The sequence below is a fragment of the Manis pentadactyla genome, chromosome 2 (genome assembly GCF_030020395.1).
Source record: "Manis pentadactyla isolate mManPen7 chromosome 2, mManPen7.hap1, whole genome shotgun sequence".
Classification (NCBI taxonomy): domain Eukaryota; kingdom Metazoa; phylum Chordata; class Mammalia; order Pholidota; family Manidae; genus Manis; species Manis pentadactyla.
Window position 1 is genome coordinate 54,537,600 of NC_080020.1, and position 15,451 is coordinate 54,553,050.

The following is a 15,451-nucleotide window of genomic DNA, read 5'->3' on the forward strand; positions in this document are numbered from 1 at the left end:
TTTCAGAGTCTGTCTACCACCCACCAAGACAGAAAAAAGTGAACATGAAGGCCCATGCACTGGCTTTTAATGACACATCAATTCCACATACATTTCATTGGCCACATCAAGTCACAGGCCTTATCTATATTGGAAGAGGAGGCATGCAGTCCTACTGGATGCCCAGAAAGAGGAGGAAAAAAAATTTGTCAATAGCCTCTATGACCACCATACTTTGTCTATAAAATAAAATCACTTTGATGTCTAGAGGAATTCACCAGCTATAAAGAGACCAGTGTATAAAATTAACAGGTTAAAAATTAACCAAGAAAACTATACCATTGTCTTAACGTGGGTTCCCCTGAAGCAGACCCTCAGATAAGAAGTCAAGCACTAGTAGTTTATTTTGGAAGTGATCACAGGGGAATGAGGATGTGAGGAACAGAAGAATGCTTAAAAAGGGTGTGTGATAACAGCTGCTATTGTGAGCAACTGGGGCTCAGACCCTCTGGGAAGACTCCTAAGAGTAATCCCACCTGTGGAATAAGTAAAGTAGGATGATTTTCCTTTGGCTCCCCATCTGTCATTGGCTGAAGGCTGTTGCCAGGGGCATTAACTCCTCCTGGACATTTCTGGCCCAGCTGTTGATTGGGTGGACAGAAAGCACCCAGGCAAAGAGCTTCAAGTATATTTGCAGTAGGATCCTGTCTATGCGTGCTGCCATGGTGCATAATGAAGATTTTCATTGGCCCAGCCCAACAACATCTGCTGTAACCCTTAGACTTGTCTATGTGTGAACTGAAAGCCAGGGGAATAGATATCAGAATTAGGTTTTTCTTCATGGTAATTTGGTATCTGTGTCATTGAAATTCTGTGTTTTTCTCATACACTGAGCTCAACCCCTAAGTGTTTGAAAAAAAAAATAGTAATAAAAAGTAAACTCTAAGCTTCTTAGTTGTAGGTAATCGATACACATTCTTCATTATTATTATCAGTAGTAGTAATAATAATGAGACTGAAAGGCCATGTATGCTTTTATAGTATCTCCAGAGAACTGTGGAGGAAGGGGATGGAGAAGGGTGCCACTTACTATCATTACCAGCAACTTTCCTGACTTCTTATCCACGATGGATGCTAGTGAAGGGCTGTGGAGGTAGGAGGGTCAAAGGCCAGGGCACTCTGGAGGAGGTGGAGACACAGGAACAGAAGATAAGCTAATGACTTGTGGTAACTCTGGCCATGTGTATTTAGAACACATTTAGGGGAAGGAAATAAAATCTAAAACCATTTTCAGGAGGGCTGGCCTCCAGCTTCAAAATATTATTCAGAGAAGCTAAGACCTCTTTGAATCTTAAATACCTCTTTGAATCTTATTATTTTCCTCATCTATAAAATTGAGGAAATCATCGCTAATCATCAGGGAAATGCAAATCAAAACCACAATGGTTATCATCTCACAACATTTAGAATGTTCACTATCTAAAACACAAGAAATAACAAATGTTGTTGAGGATGAAGAAAAGGAAACCCCCCTACACTGTTAATGGGAATATAAATTAGTGCAACCACTGTGGAAATCAGTATGGAGGTTCCTCAAAAAACTAAAAATAGAAATATCATATGACCCAGTAATTCCACTTCTAGGAATTTACCCAAAGAAAACAAAATCCCTAATTCAAAATGATATATGCACCCCTATGTTATCTCTACATTCTATACAATAGCCAAGACATGTAAGCAAGCAAAATGTTAATCAACAGATGAATGGATAAAGATGTGCTACATATACACAATGAAATATTATTCAGCCATAAAAAAAAGAAATCCTGTCATTTACAACAACATGGATGAATGTAGTGTGTATTATACTAAGCCAAGTGGAAAAAAGATAAATACTACATAATTTCACTTATTTGTGGAGTATGAAAACAAAGCAAAACAAAAGAAAAAAACAGCATTAGACTCAGACACTGGTTACCATGGGAGAGGGGTTGGTGTGGGTGGGTGGGAAGGGTGAGGGAGATAAAGGGGCAAAAAAATTCCCAATCATAATATAAATTGGTCACAGGGGGAGCAGTACAGCATGGAGAATATAGTCAATGATTCTGTAATATCTTCTTATGTTGACAGATAGTAACTGCACTAGTTGGGAGTGAGGATTTATTTATATGGGTAACTGTTGAACCACTGCATGGCATACTTGAAACCAATATAAGATTATATCAATGATACTTAAATTTTAAAAAGTAAAAAAAAAAAAAGATTGTATATGAATGATACTTCAATAAAAAAAGAATAATTGGCTTATTTCTGACTAGCATATGTCATGATGTTTTTTAATATGAAATCTACTTTACTCTGCTGCTTTCGATCCTTTCTGTCACATTAGGGAGATGAGTGTCCCCATTAGAAGGTACTATGCTAGGCACTTTTGAGGAGTCCTATAAGAACTTTCTCCTCAAGAAAAAGTTTTCAGTCATATAGGAGAGACAGACTTATAAATTTTTATTTCTCTCTCTCTTGATCCCTCCTTCCCCTCTCTCTTAATATCATCCATGTCTGTATTTGGTATTCAGAAGAAATATGTGCAGCAAAAAAAGAGATAAGGTGCTATGTTATTTCTCTGTTTATCTTCATTATCTCTAGAGAGAAGATACACCAACATGAAAACCAGTAAAAGGTTAAGTGTCCTTTTTTCTTCATAAAGGAAATGTTTTAAATAGTTTCTTAGAAAAAACTGGGCTTGGATGCCTTTGTGTCTTCCTTTAAATTAAAATTAGCAGAGAGAAAGGAATGACAAGTGAATGCAGTGCAGTAAACAAGTTTGGGCTTCCCCCCCGCCCCCCAAAAAAAGAGTTTCCTGTATTAGAGAATTTCTGCATGCTGTGGGCAGTGGATGACACAAAAGGAAAGCAGCTGTGCCCCTACAGTCTGGTGCCTGCCTCTTCTCTTCATGAGAGGCCCCTGTTTCCTGGGATCAAGATGCTATTTGCTGGAAGTTTGGTTCGTGGTCTTGAGTGTAGCCTGCTGAGCACTGGTTCTCAAAAGAGTGGTACCTCCCTCTAGCTATGGCTGTTAGATTTAGCAAATAAAAATACAGGATGCCTAGTAAAATATGAATTTCAGAGAAACAGCTAGTTTTATCAGTGAAGGTATGTCCCAAATATTACATGGGACACATTTATACTGAAAAAATGTTCTGTTGTTTCTCTGAAATTCAAATATAATAAGGCATCCTGGATTTTAATGCAGCAACCCTCCTCTAGGGAGTTCTCATAATTTCTAGGGGAAATGTTTTCATCATAGTGATGGAGGGAGCAAGGATGCTAGATATTGTGCAAGTATTGAACAACCTTACACAACAGAGAATGGTCCCATAGCCATGTGACATTTGAATATCCTACTGCACACTAATGGACACAAAGTAAGTTGGGAAGGTTTTAATGCATAAAGAATTTAATATACAACAGAATCCTAAAAATCAGAAGGCAACAATTACATGAATTAAGGAATGATTTTTGTTTTGTTCAGTATGTTAACAATAGTTATTCATCATTCCAGAAAACTCTATCACCTGTGACAATAGTGCTTGAATTTGAGTAGCCAATATACCACACCTGTATCACCTGTAGCTGTCCCCATCATAGCGAGTCCATGTGTGTGCAAGCACCTGATTCTTCATTATTCTTATAGGATTACTGAGCCCAAGTTCTTACATAACAAAATATTGTATTCTAAATTACTTTTCATGTATTTCTCTTGTCCATTAAAATTAGGGTATTATATAAATTGTTCTAAATACCTGTGCAGATACATTGCTACATGTGAATTTCACATCAGGACAGTAGGGGATGTTAGATCTGATAGGATGGATAAACACTGCTGGAAGGTTCTTGGACTACCATGCAGCATAGGCAGACTCCAGTGAAAGAAAGAACTTCAAAGAAAGAACGGTTCTAAAATTTTAGAAGAAAAATCAAAAGAGCAAGACTGTGTAAACATATTACAACCTCGTCACCTCTTGCCTTCTCGTCTGTCTGTATCCCTCTGAGAAGCACAGATATTTAATCTTGGCTCTGCTTTGAACATTTTTGAAATGTTATTTTTTTCCTAAGCTTTTGGATACTAATTACATCATTGCATGTTGGACGTATTTCTCCTCATTAATCAAAGTTGCATTTTGTGAATCTTGACAGGTCTAAATGGAAAAGAAATTCAAACTCTGAGGCTGTTTAGGGTTTATTAATATCAATACTTCCATCAGCATAAGTAATGATAATGTTGATTAGACTTTTAAAAAATCTGTTTCTGAATGAATACATTGTCTTGTCAACTAGAGGACAGGCCTAGATCTTGACAATATCCAAACATAATTATTGCAATTCACATCCTAGCCTATTAAGCAATTTATCTGGCAATTAACTTTCTATATGTTTTTTTGAACCACATTATATAACAAATAGCAGTAGGGTAAAATCAATGAGGGGGATACTATGAGACTGTCCTAGGGAGAAGAGAAAAAAAATAGATGCTGCTGACAAAGACAGATGACCAAGAGGAAGGACAGCAATGAACCTGGGTGTTCTGCTTACTGACTTGTGTAATAGCCAATTTAATTACACCTAAAAATTTTGGGGGTCAGAAATTTAGGTAGGGTTCACCTGGACAATTCTTCTGCTGCCTATGGCATCCACTGGAGTCACTCCAGTGTTCAGCTGGAAGATGGGGTGCTCTAAAGGGGCAAGATGACTTCTTTCACATGCTCAATGCCTTGACAAGGAGAGCTAAAAGCTTAGGCTTGGCTGGGCTCCATGTCCTCTCTGTATGATCCTTTCTGCAGAGTAATTTGGTTGCTTACATGGTGACTCCAGGCTGAAAGAATGTTTCCTGTGAAGTGAATGCAGCTGCATCTTAAGGCTTTGGCCCAGAAACTACTGCAGCACCCTTTCCATCATTTTCTGTTGGTCACTATCACAGATAGTGCACAGATTCTGAGGGAAGGAAACCAGACCTCATCCTTCAATTGGAAAAGGATCAAAGACACTGTGGCTGCTTGGCCTACCAGATTTGAAGGAGAGAAGATAAGGAAGTTGATGCACACACATTGCACCACACCAAGATGCAAAGTACCATGTCCAAGCAAGAAATGGCTCAATGCAAAATAAACAATAAGGTCAGCCCAAGTACTGCTACTACAGTCCCAAAGTCTGATGACGGGTTAAATTTACAATGTCATGAAAGACTGCAGCACCACATAATGTGGTAATGTTATACTAGCTAACACAAACAGTACAACAGCCTAATATTCTGAAATATTGCACCATGCATATTTTATTCCTATAATATTACTTCTCTAAAGGTACTCTTCAAAGTGAGGAAAGACTAGAGCAAAGACAAAAGGTTAAATGTTCCCATTCAGACTTCCAACTTTGTGTAGTCCATTTCACACAAGAGTGTGAAAGAGTCAGGCTGTTTAGAGCGAGTAGGGCTTACAGTTTTCAATGAGCCTGAACTCAGGGGAATCAGAGAATAGTGGCTATAAATGGACTGCAGAATAGGAAGGATAAAAGTGGGACATACTATGCCACTTGCACGGTTTTATCTTCTTTTCCAAGGTGAATACTGTAGAGATATGAAGCGTCCAGTCCAGAGAGGAGTCCTCTATTGATACAACCAAATCAACAACGAGGAAAACCCCAGAGTGCCAGCTGCCCGCACCAGGGCCACAGGCTTCCCAGACAGTCACCGAATCTTTTAACTCAGGTAGTGAAGGTGGAGAATAATGGATTTTCTCTGTTTATACACAAGAGAGAAGCAGCTGCTCCACTCGCTTCCCCAAATAAGAGAAGAAAAGGGGGGGAAAACCTTCTCCTTCTTTGGGGATGGAAAGGATGCGGTGTTCTTACCCTTAGTGTTGGATTATAAATAAAATCTCTCCAGGAGTCAAATGAGCCTGAACTCCAACCTGGAGAGGTCCCCAGCTTCATCTTTGTTTATAAATAAATTCCTAAGAGCTAACCTAGTTGCCTATCTCTAGACTGTGGCTTTGGGAGAGATGACAGGTTTTGTTATCCTCTCGGATGAGAGCAATTAGCTACATTATTAGGGAAACAAATGGCTACAGGTCCTTATGCGAAAATGTGTGCAGAGAAAGTGAAAGCCAATTCTCTATCTTTATATCTTTTACATTCTGTGTTCAGAAGGCTAGTGCTTTTTATGGGAGTACTGAGGAATCCAGGGAAATTTTGTTTCCTCACAATGATACAACAGTAGTTTCCTAACACACAGGATGTCTATAAAAACACTTGCTACTCTGACGGGTGCTGGTGGAGGTTGGGAGGCCACAAGACTAGGCCTTAGTGGCAGCAAGATTAGGAATGTGGTACACAATTTGATCAATTTTTATTGCTTTTAGCTGCATGTACCTGTGACTAGATCACCATGGCTTTTAAGTAAATACAGGTTTATTTTTTTCCCCTCTAACAAAAAGTCTGAAGATAAGTAGTTCTGGTCTGTATTCAAAGACATCAGACTCCTCCTAGCATCTTACTGTCACCTTAGTATGTGGCATGCTGGTGGCCAGACAGCTGCTCTACCTTCTGGCATCATGTCTACATTCCAATAAGCAAGAATGGGAAAAGGCAAAGGCAAAAGGCACACGTCAGCTTTTATTTTTCCACGTCCTGGAAACAATAGTTTCTGAGAAGCCTAGAAGCCTATTCTTATTTATCCCTAGCGAAAGGAAGACTGAAAAGGTGAATATTGGTATTAATCACATTGGTACCCTGAACAAAATTGAATTTCTTTGGGCAAGGAAGACAGAGAAAGAGCTATCAGAAAAGCAGCCAGGTCAGAGGACTAAATGACCAGAGGCCCCAGCTGGGTGAAAAGGACACAGAAAATGCGGACCTGGTCACCAGAGGCTCTGGCAGGGACAACAAACATCAGCATAACATTTCTGTCCAAGCCCCCAAACCGGCGGCACCAGATACATCAGCAGCAGATGTAGGGCCACAGAGGCTGGTCCCTGAAGAACCAGTGAAGGCCGGCAGTGCTGAGGCCAGCCTGCAGACTACACCCACTGCCCCAATACCATAACAGCACATAAGCTCCGCCTGTCTCCCAAGACCGCCAGGAGGATGGAAAGAAAGGTTATGAACTTTGAATTGACCGACTCTAAAACCTGAACCGAACGTAATTAACTGAGACTAAATTTTAAACTTAATGTGACTAAATCACCTTTAATCTGCAAAATCAAGATTCATTTCCCATCACCTGAAGAAATGGTGAGTAGGGATAGGATGGTGTCCTGAGTTAACTGAACTCAATCACAGGGTGTGCATTGCCAGGCTAAGGGATCTCAGCAGTCTGGGTAAGTTTGGGGGGAGATTGTGCCTTAGTACCTAGTCCAGCCCAAGAGAAATGAAGAAACAGAATGTTTCTCAGTACTTACCTATCACTGGTGGACTTGCAAGGAATTCTTAGGAGGAAGTAAAAGGAGAGGGAGCTGATAGTAATAATCATAATAATAATAAAAATCACAATAATAAAAGTTATAGTCACAAATACTTGTAATTCCTATTACTGGTTATAAATTTCTACTCTGTAGGAAACATGAAAAAGTTATTTATCATCTTCCATTCTCATAACAATTCTTGCAAGGTAGGTATTTTTATCCCCAATTTTGCATATAGCACAACAGAGACTCAAAGAGATTAAGGCACTCTCCCAGGGTCACTCGGCAAGTAATGGCCAGGGATTCAAAGTCAGGCCAGCGGGTCTGATGCTGAAGCAGGGCTCTTTTCATCACGGAATGCTGCTCCAGTTCATGTGTCTCCCGCATGGAACCAGGGGGCAGTCGTTGGCCATTTACCCAAACCCTCTAACGCTGAAAGTGAGGATAGGTTGTTAGGGAAAGGGAGTAGAATTTTACCCCTTGTTCCTACATACTTAACCTCTCAATTTTGCCAGAAAGGCAGTTGCTGAAGGTCCCCATGCTTACACCTGGGTTCCTAATGGACAAAATCTGAGGGCATAAGTAAGAGGAATAGGATTTTCAAAAGACAGTTTTGTGGTAACAGCCAGACTCCTAATTCTTAAAAGATGCAGTCAGTCTTCTTGGTATAAACACAGTGAACTTTCTGGGATTCATAACCAATTACATATGCATTTGGGATTTTTCCATTACATTCTTTAAGATACTCCCTCTCAACCTCATAACAAGTGATGTCACTCCTGGGGAGCTTCCAGGGAGCACAGGGATTACATGTGTCTTAAATCTGTGCCCAGATTACAATGGTGTATGTGACTAAGTCATATTAAGGTTATTTGCAAATACTCATCATTTTCTTTCACTGGAATGTACCACTAAAAAAAAAAACCCAAATTTCAATTTTTTTGTTTCTTTCCCAGAATAGAGTTGGTTATGTCCAGAGCTTTATGAATCCCTTTAGGAAAATAAGGAAAATAAGGGCAGATCTCAACCTACCCAACACAAAGGAAAACAACGATTGAAGAAACACCATGCCTTGCATCTCCTATATCTAACTTCCACCTTTTGTCCAAATTTCTAAGGGTTTAATGGAGTAATAAGATAGGGGAATGGGACAGAATGAAGAGAATGACAATCCAGGAGGAGAAAGTTTATGACACTAGCCAATCCAAAGAAAGACAAACTGATGTTTAGGAATTGATCTTTCAAACACTTTGAGCTTTTCATAAACAAAAATGGAAAGAATGTATTTATTGATGTGTTTCATGAATTAAATTTAAAACGCTCCTGTCAAAGGCTGTTGAATGAAGGAATATGAGTCATAACTCAGCCCACACTTACATGTCCAATGATATAGATTTACAATGGGGTAATATCACCCTCTTGTGTGTTGCCCACTTGACCCTCTAAAGTGATCCTGCAAGAAACAGGGAATGAGCCCAAAATGTCAGGATCAAGACTGGGCATGGCTTCACAGCAGGACAAATCACAGTGTTTCAGGAGGTGAGCACACCTGGGCTTGATCTGAGTTGGACCTGTCAGATGAAACAGACTGAGGCAGATTATGCTTGCTGGGACAAGACTCTGTGCCAGAATAGAGCTTAAGGATGGGTACAGGAAACAGAGTCCAATGCCCTATAAAAGGGAAGGACAACAGCTAGGCGTGGCTTGGGGCAGTGTTCTCATATATAGTAGGACAAAATACATCCAGAAACCAAAGCAAAAGCCAAGTTATAAATAGTATGCACCAGCAGCATAAAGTCTGTAGCCTGGTACACCCAAGAATGCCTGGAGGCCCATTCTATGTACCATAAACAGTGCCAAAGATAGGAGAGGAGCATTTAATAGGTTCATGAAGTTGGTTCACGGATGAGATGGTTGGCAACAAGGATGCCTCATTCCAAACTCCCAAGAGGCATATGAAAGGCACCACTGGCACTACCCAGGGGATGGGACTCAACAGGAATCCAATGTGAAAGGTCCCCTGGCATTGTCTCATGCAATGGCCCTATGTAGGAGACAATCTGCATGTTTAGAGTCATTAGAACTATTAGCCTGGTATACACAGAGCAGAGGACACTGATGGCAAATTTCTATTTATGTGTGCATATTTAAGACATTTAGAAATAACTCTAAAATACCATGCTCCAAATTGAGCGGAGCATATTATTGAATGTGAAGAGCCAGGGAAGCAGTTCAGTTGAAGCAAAACTTACTTTTAGAGGTAAGGATCACAGATTTTTGGATACCAAAGTGCTTTGATTCTGATCCTTAGATTTATTTGTATAACTTTCTCATATAAGCCTGGAAACGTTTAAAACAGAGACAAATAACTAGCTGAGCAATGAAGCCAAGCAGACTTGAAAAGTTTAACCCACAGCATCTCCTTGCCAGAGACAGCAACATCTGGCTAACAGAATACATTTATTCCCCTCCACTGCTGTATCTTCATAGTATGCCTGTCCATAACTCCTCACAATAATGAACTACCTTTTTATTCTGATGTCCAAACTCTTCCAACTAGACTAGAATGATAAACTACAATCTGAAGAATTGTAAAGATTTTCCCAGAAAATAATTCTTACTCAGATATTTTTCTGGCATCTTGTTTGGCCCTCTGTCTGCAGCTACAGCCGGTTAAGGTCAATCTAACATTATGGCACAAAGCTGAAGTTGTGATCACTCAGTGTCCCTTCATCCGAGAAAATCAAGAGGAGCAGCACCATGCAGCAGGGAAGAGAGCTCTCCTAGAGCTATTTCCATGATAGGTTGCGAGAACAAGTCAGAGTTTCCCACAGAGCCTGAATCTCTCAACTCTATTCTCATGATCAGGCTAGCCACTTTTCAAAGACACACTGTGACACCCACACAGGGGAAAGCTCATGCTACTTGGCTCAGCTAAATCTGCTGACCATGAAAGGATTAGGAAGGCACTGCCCCCCTTTTTTTCCCTTAGCAGACTGAAAGGTACTTTTAATATATATTTAGTGTCTGAATATTTCTGGGCTCACTGCTGGTAGCATTTACAGAAGCCACAAGGTAACTCAGAAGCCTCACTCTCAAAAGCAAGCTGAGATGAGTGAAAATAATGATCTAATATTCTGTCCAGCTCGGTGACAAGGCAAGCAGAGATGACAGTGGGTCCCAGGTACCAGAAACCTAGGGCTCCCCTTTGAGGTGTTCCTCTCCCTCTGTACCCTTTCCAATCCATCAGCAAGCCCCATCAACATTACCTCCTAAATACCTCTTGAATCTGTCTATGGTTTCTATCTGCACCACTAATATCTGGCCTTCAGCTCTCACCAGGACACACACACACACACACACACACACACACACACACACACACACACACCATTCCCAACCTATGGTCTCCTTCCCCCCTTTCCTGTGCTTTCACAGTCCATTCTAGAGAGATCTTTTCATAAACATCAATCAAGTTACGCCACTCTCCTGAATCAAATCCCTTTATTGGCTTTCTTCCTTGCTCCAATAAAATCCAAACTCCTCACCATGGTTTTGAAGGCCCAAATTCTCTGACTTCTGCCTCTCTCTACGTTTTCATTTCCTACAGCTCCCATCATTCATAGTGCTCCAAACACACTCACCTTCATCCTGTTCCTCCTACTTTGCACTTTCTCTTTCTAGAATGTGCTTCCTTCCAGTCTTGGCTCTTTTGTACCACTCAGGTAATCAGATTAAACATCCACTCCATAGGGAGTTCTCATAATAGATTTTAACTCCCTGAAAAATGTGTCACGTTTTCTAGATTGCTTCATCATTTACCCATTCATTTGTTAACCTCCAACACACTATAGGATCCATTAGAACAAGTATCTCTGTGGATAAAGTGAAGGTTCCTATGGCCGGGATTCTCACTTGGCCCTGGTCAGCTAGCTCACTGCACACAATACGTTGTTATTGACTCTATATAAAGAGCTACACCCAGTGCTCTGGGTGGCATGGCTGCAAGGCTGTAGGAGAGCAGAGACAAGACTGGAGTGGTGGCAGAACCAAGGACAGAGACTGAGGCAGCTGCAGGAGCAGAGAGGCCCAGAGGCAGAGACCGGCTTGCTGCAGGCAGACTCACTCTGAGTGGATGGGATTCTAGTGCTTGACCTGCCACTGTGGGAATAAAGTTGTGTATAACCCTTTCACCCCAAGCTATTGTCATTCTTTGGTCTCACTGAATCCATAGTGAACTTGTCCGGGGCTGAAACCCATTGGCAAGACAGTCTCACTCTTGTGCCTAGTAGTTACTGGCGTATAGCAGGCCTCAATAAATATTTACTAAGTGGAATGTAGAGAATGAATGAAGGAATGACATTCTGGCTCTAACCCCTGACTCCAAGTTGCTGAGTCATTATTCCACCTATTAGGCTAACCTGCTGCCCAACGTAACATTATCTCGCTTTCCTCTGGTTAAAAGCACCACAAGAGATAGTCTGATATTCCAGTCCCTTCTGACCTATCCTGCTTTGACTGAGTTCTGCTTATCATAGTAGGCTGAGCCTATGTGTGGGGCCCTGACAGTGAGTCCTTATCTGTATCCACATCACTAGCTAACAGTGGAAAAGGATGGTGTGATGGCTTAAAGACTGTCACAGATTCATTGGACCCGTCTTCAGTACATGTTCCCCTTGAAAGTGTTGTGTTCCTGGACCGCTTTGGCTGATAACAGATGTCGGGACTGCTGCTGTGCCAGTATCCAGGGTCCAGGCCTCAAGAGACTTATGCCTCTAAGAACATGCATTCTTAGGTTTCTGAGCTGCCATGTAAGAAGTTCAGCCACCTGCGGAGAGACCATGTCAAGAAGCCCTGAAACTATAGGAAAGGGCAAGCCCAGATGAGCCCAAACATCACTCAACACAAATAAGACAGCAGATATCTGAATTAATCCCTCTTGGAACCTCCAAATCTAAACAGCTACCAGCTGAGACAACTGAGTGGTCCCAGTCAATGCCCTGCGAGTCAGAGGAATCACCCAACTGAGCCCTGACCAGTTCCTACCCCGCAGATCTGAGCTTATGAAATGACTCCTGTTTTAAGGCATTATGTTTTGAGTGGTTTGTTAAGTGACAATAGGTGATGACAAGCAAGCAGACTGACTTTTGTCCTTTAAAGACTACATTACTCTCTACCCCTTTGAAAAAGATGGCTGCAATCACTCGACAATATGATACACAAATAAACCTTAATCAATACTTGGGAGTAAGGGTGATAAATGGTGACTTCTCAGGTTCAGAAGTAGATTCCTGGCTGTTTTCTAGAACAGCCAATCTAAACCACAATAAGATCAAGAATATCTCATCAGGACAACCCATAAATGAAAAATCCTGCCATAGTATCTAGTTTAATTCCAATGCAATTTTCCTCCAGGCCTATCTGATGAGTCTATACAGATAGTGTAGATACATGTACGAATTATAGGTGCACTTCATTAATGCTGACACAATATCTGGTCACAATTCCAAGGTTTATTTGAAGATGTACAGCATTCTCAGAAATGAATCCCAAAAAACCTTCCAGCATATGCTACAGACACATCTACCAATGCCTCTAATGGCAGTTAGAGAAAAAAATTCAGCAACTTTTTTCTGCAAAGTCCAGACTTTCCTGAGATGATCTGGATCTGATATGCACTAGGATATAGTTTCTGTTTTCATCACTGCTGTATCTCTAGAACCTAGAACAGGGCCTGGTACAGAATAGGGGCTCAATAAGCATTAATAAAATTAATTATTGCATTAGAAAAAAATTAAGGAGACAGTTCTGAGCAGAGGTAGTCACTCTGAAGATATTAGGCCACCAGCATGCCCTCAAGCCTCAGGCATGCATGCCCAGGTGCTGTTCAGAAGATTATGACATTAAAATACTTTATTTTAAAAGTTTCAAAGTATTTTTTATAATATTTAAGAAATAAAAACTGGTAATAAAGAATAGCATGTACTACTACCCAGCTTAGAGATAATATATGGCCAACAATGTTCAGTTCACCTAGTGTGGCCCTTCCCAGATGCCTTTCCCCATCCCTCCCTGGGATATAACCACTACACTTAATTTGGTATTTACCAATTCTCATATATAATTTATGTTTTATCTCTCATATATATAATCTCTTTATAATTGTACTATGTGGGTATGTCTTCAGGCACCAACAGTATTGTGCTACATGTTTTAAACTGTATGTATCTTTCTATATGAATTATTCTGCAACTTGCCATAGTCTTTATTTAAATGTACATACTCTGGAAGTTCTTCACATATACAAGGCACACATACACAGACAGACTAGACACATCACTTTGCAACCTCATTCTTCATTGTGGATGTTTACCCAAAAGTATTTCACAAATACAAAAAGTAATAGAATAAACTCAGATGGACATACAGCAAGAAGTTAAACACTGCAAATATTTTAGATACCCTGGGTGTGACCTTCCCCCCCCACATGCATTCACCTCCTTCACTCTCCCACTTCTCCCCCTTCCATAATTTAGAAAATTCTAGCCAGAATTTGGTATTTACATTAAAATATCTACTATCAGTTTTTACTTTTAAAGACTTTATACAGCATTCCCTCTTCTAGAAAGAAGAAGAAAAGTACTGACATTTTGAGGCTCTAGGCTTTATGAAGGAGTGTCACTTCCAACTCACCACCTGCTGAGGGTCTTATGCTTAGTCTTACTTCCCCTTCACAGCCATTAAACTTCTAGTCTCTAGATTCCTCAAGGCTTGAGATGTCCCAGGGCAGCCTGTGGACATGACCACCACTCATTTATCTCTCTCTTCATTTTTGACACTTGTAGGTTTCCATTATTTTCTTATGAGCCCATCTATACATTTAAAAGATATTTATTTTTCCTCATGTAGCATTTCTAGGTGTTTGTAGTAGGAAAGTTTTTCAAAATACCTAATCTGCCAAATTTCTGGAAATAAGAGTTTTGAAAATATTTTCTAAATCTTCCAAATATATTGCAAGTCAGCACAAGCATACAGTCATTTCCTATATAAATCTCACAATGTAAACAGCTGACAAATATTTATAAACACCTGCTGAATGTTTTTTTTTTTAGAGATGTGTCAGTTTCATCTAAACAACTCACTTTGTTTCAATGTTAACATGTTTATATGATCATTTTTGTTTAAACACATTTTTATAGTATTTAAAAACAGAATAACAACACATGCCTAATGAGTTTTTTAAATAACAACACTTCCCTCATTAGGCTGAAAACAGAAATCTTTCAGAGGCAATTAGTAAAAAAAAAGCACACTCTCCAAAGTGGTTAGGGCAGGTTTAGGCAAAGAGACCATTTCTGAATGGTTGACTAATGCAGATATGAGAAGGGGCCCGCTGGCAAAAGGGAGTTTTACTGATGACAGTATAAGCAAGTATAACTCTTGCTTAAGGCCAATGAAAAAGGGAAGTCTGTGTAAACCTGGGGCTGGACACCAGAGTCAGTTGGAACACTCTGGGTGACAAAGGTGACTGCCACTTATGTAGGACAGGCATGCTCCACCGGGCCCGCTGAGTCCCAAAGAAGAGGCAGCAGTTGGAAAGACTTTCCAGCAGTGAGAAGGATGCCAGAGGAGTGGGGGTTGGAGAGAGCTCTCTCTTGAGAAGACACTGCAAGTGGACATACCTCCCCAGCCTGCTCTCAAGTTGGACACCCTCAGGAGCCTTAGGTGCTCCATCTACTACAGCCCCAAGGCACTTCCCTGCATATGTAGCTGGTCAGGCAGCCCACTTGGCCCAGCAGCATCAGACTCTGCTGCCTGGTTGGTAGAGAGGGGCTCTCCCAGCTTTCTCACCCCTGTCTAAGCCTAACTTGGGAGGAACCTGCAAGACCCAGCTCCGAGAGCTCCTTCCACTGAACCGGTGGCCAAGCCTGGTCCTGCGCACCTCACTGCTGCCAGGGGGTACCAGCGTGACTCTGTCATAGCACACCTGGGCACCTCATGACTCACTATGCCCCA

General features: G+C 40.8%; 1 long non-coding RNA gene across 1 annotated transcript in view; it reads right to left on the reverse strand.

Moving 5' to 3' along the window:
* LOC130680941 (uncharacterized) overlaps positions 1-14,362 on the reverse strand; it is a 130,370-nt gene extending 116,008 nt beyond the window's left edge. Inside the window, exon 1 of the long non-coding RNA XR_008993999.1 lies at positions 14,129-14,362. This is a non-coding gene — a long non-coding RNA (uncharacterized LOC130680941). The remainder of the gene's footprint in view (positions 1-14,128) is intronic.
* Positions 14,363-15,451: the final 1,089 nt, after the last annotated feature.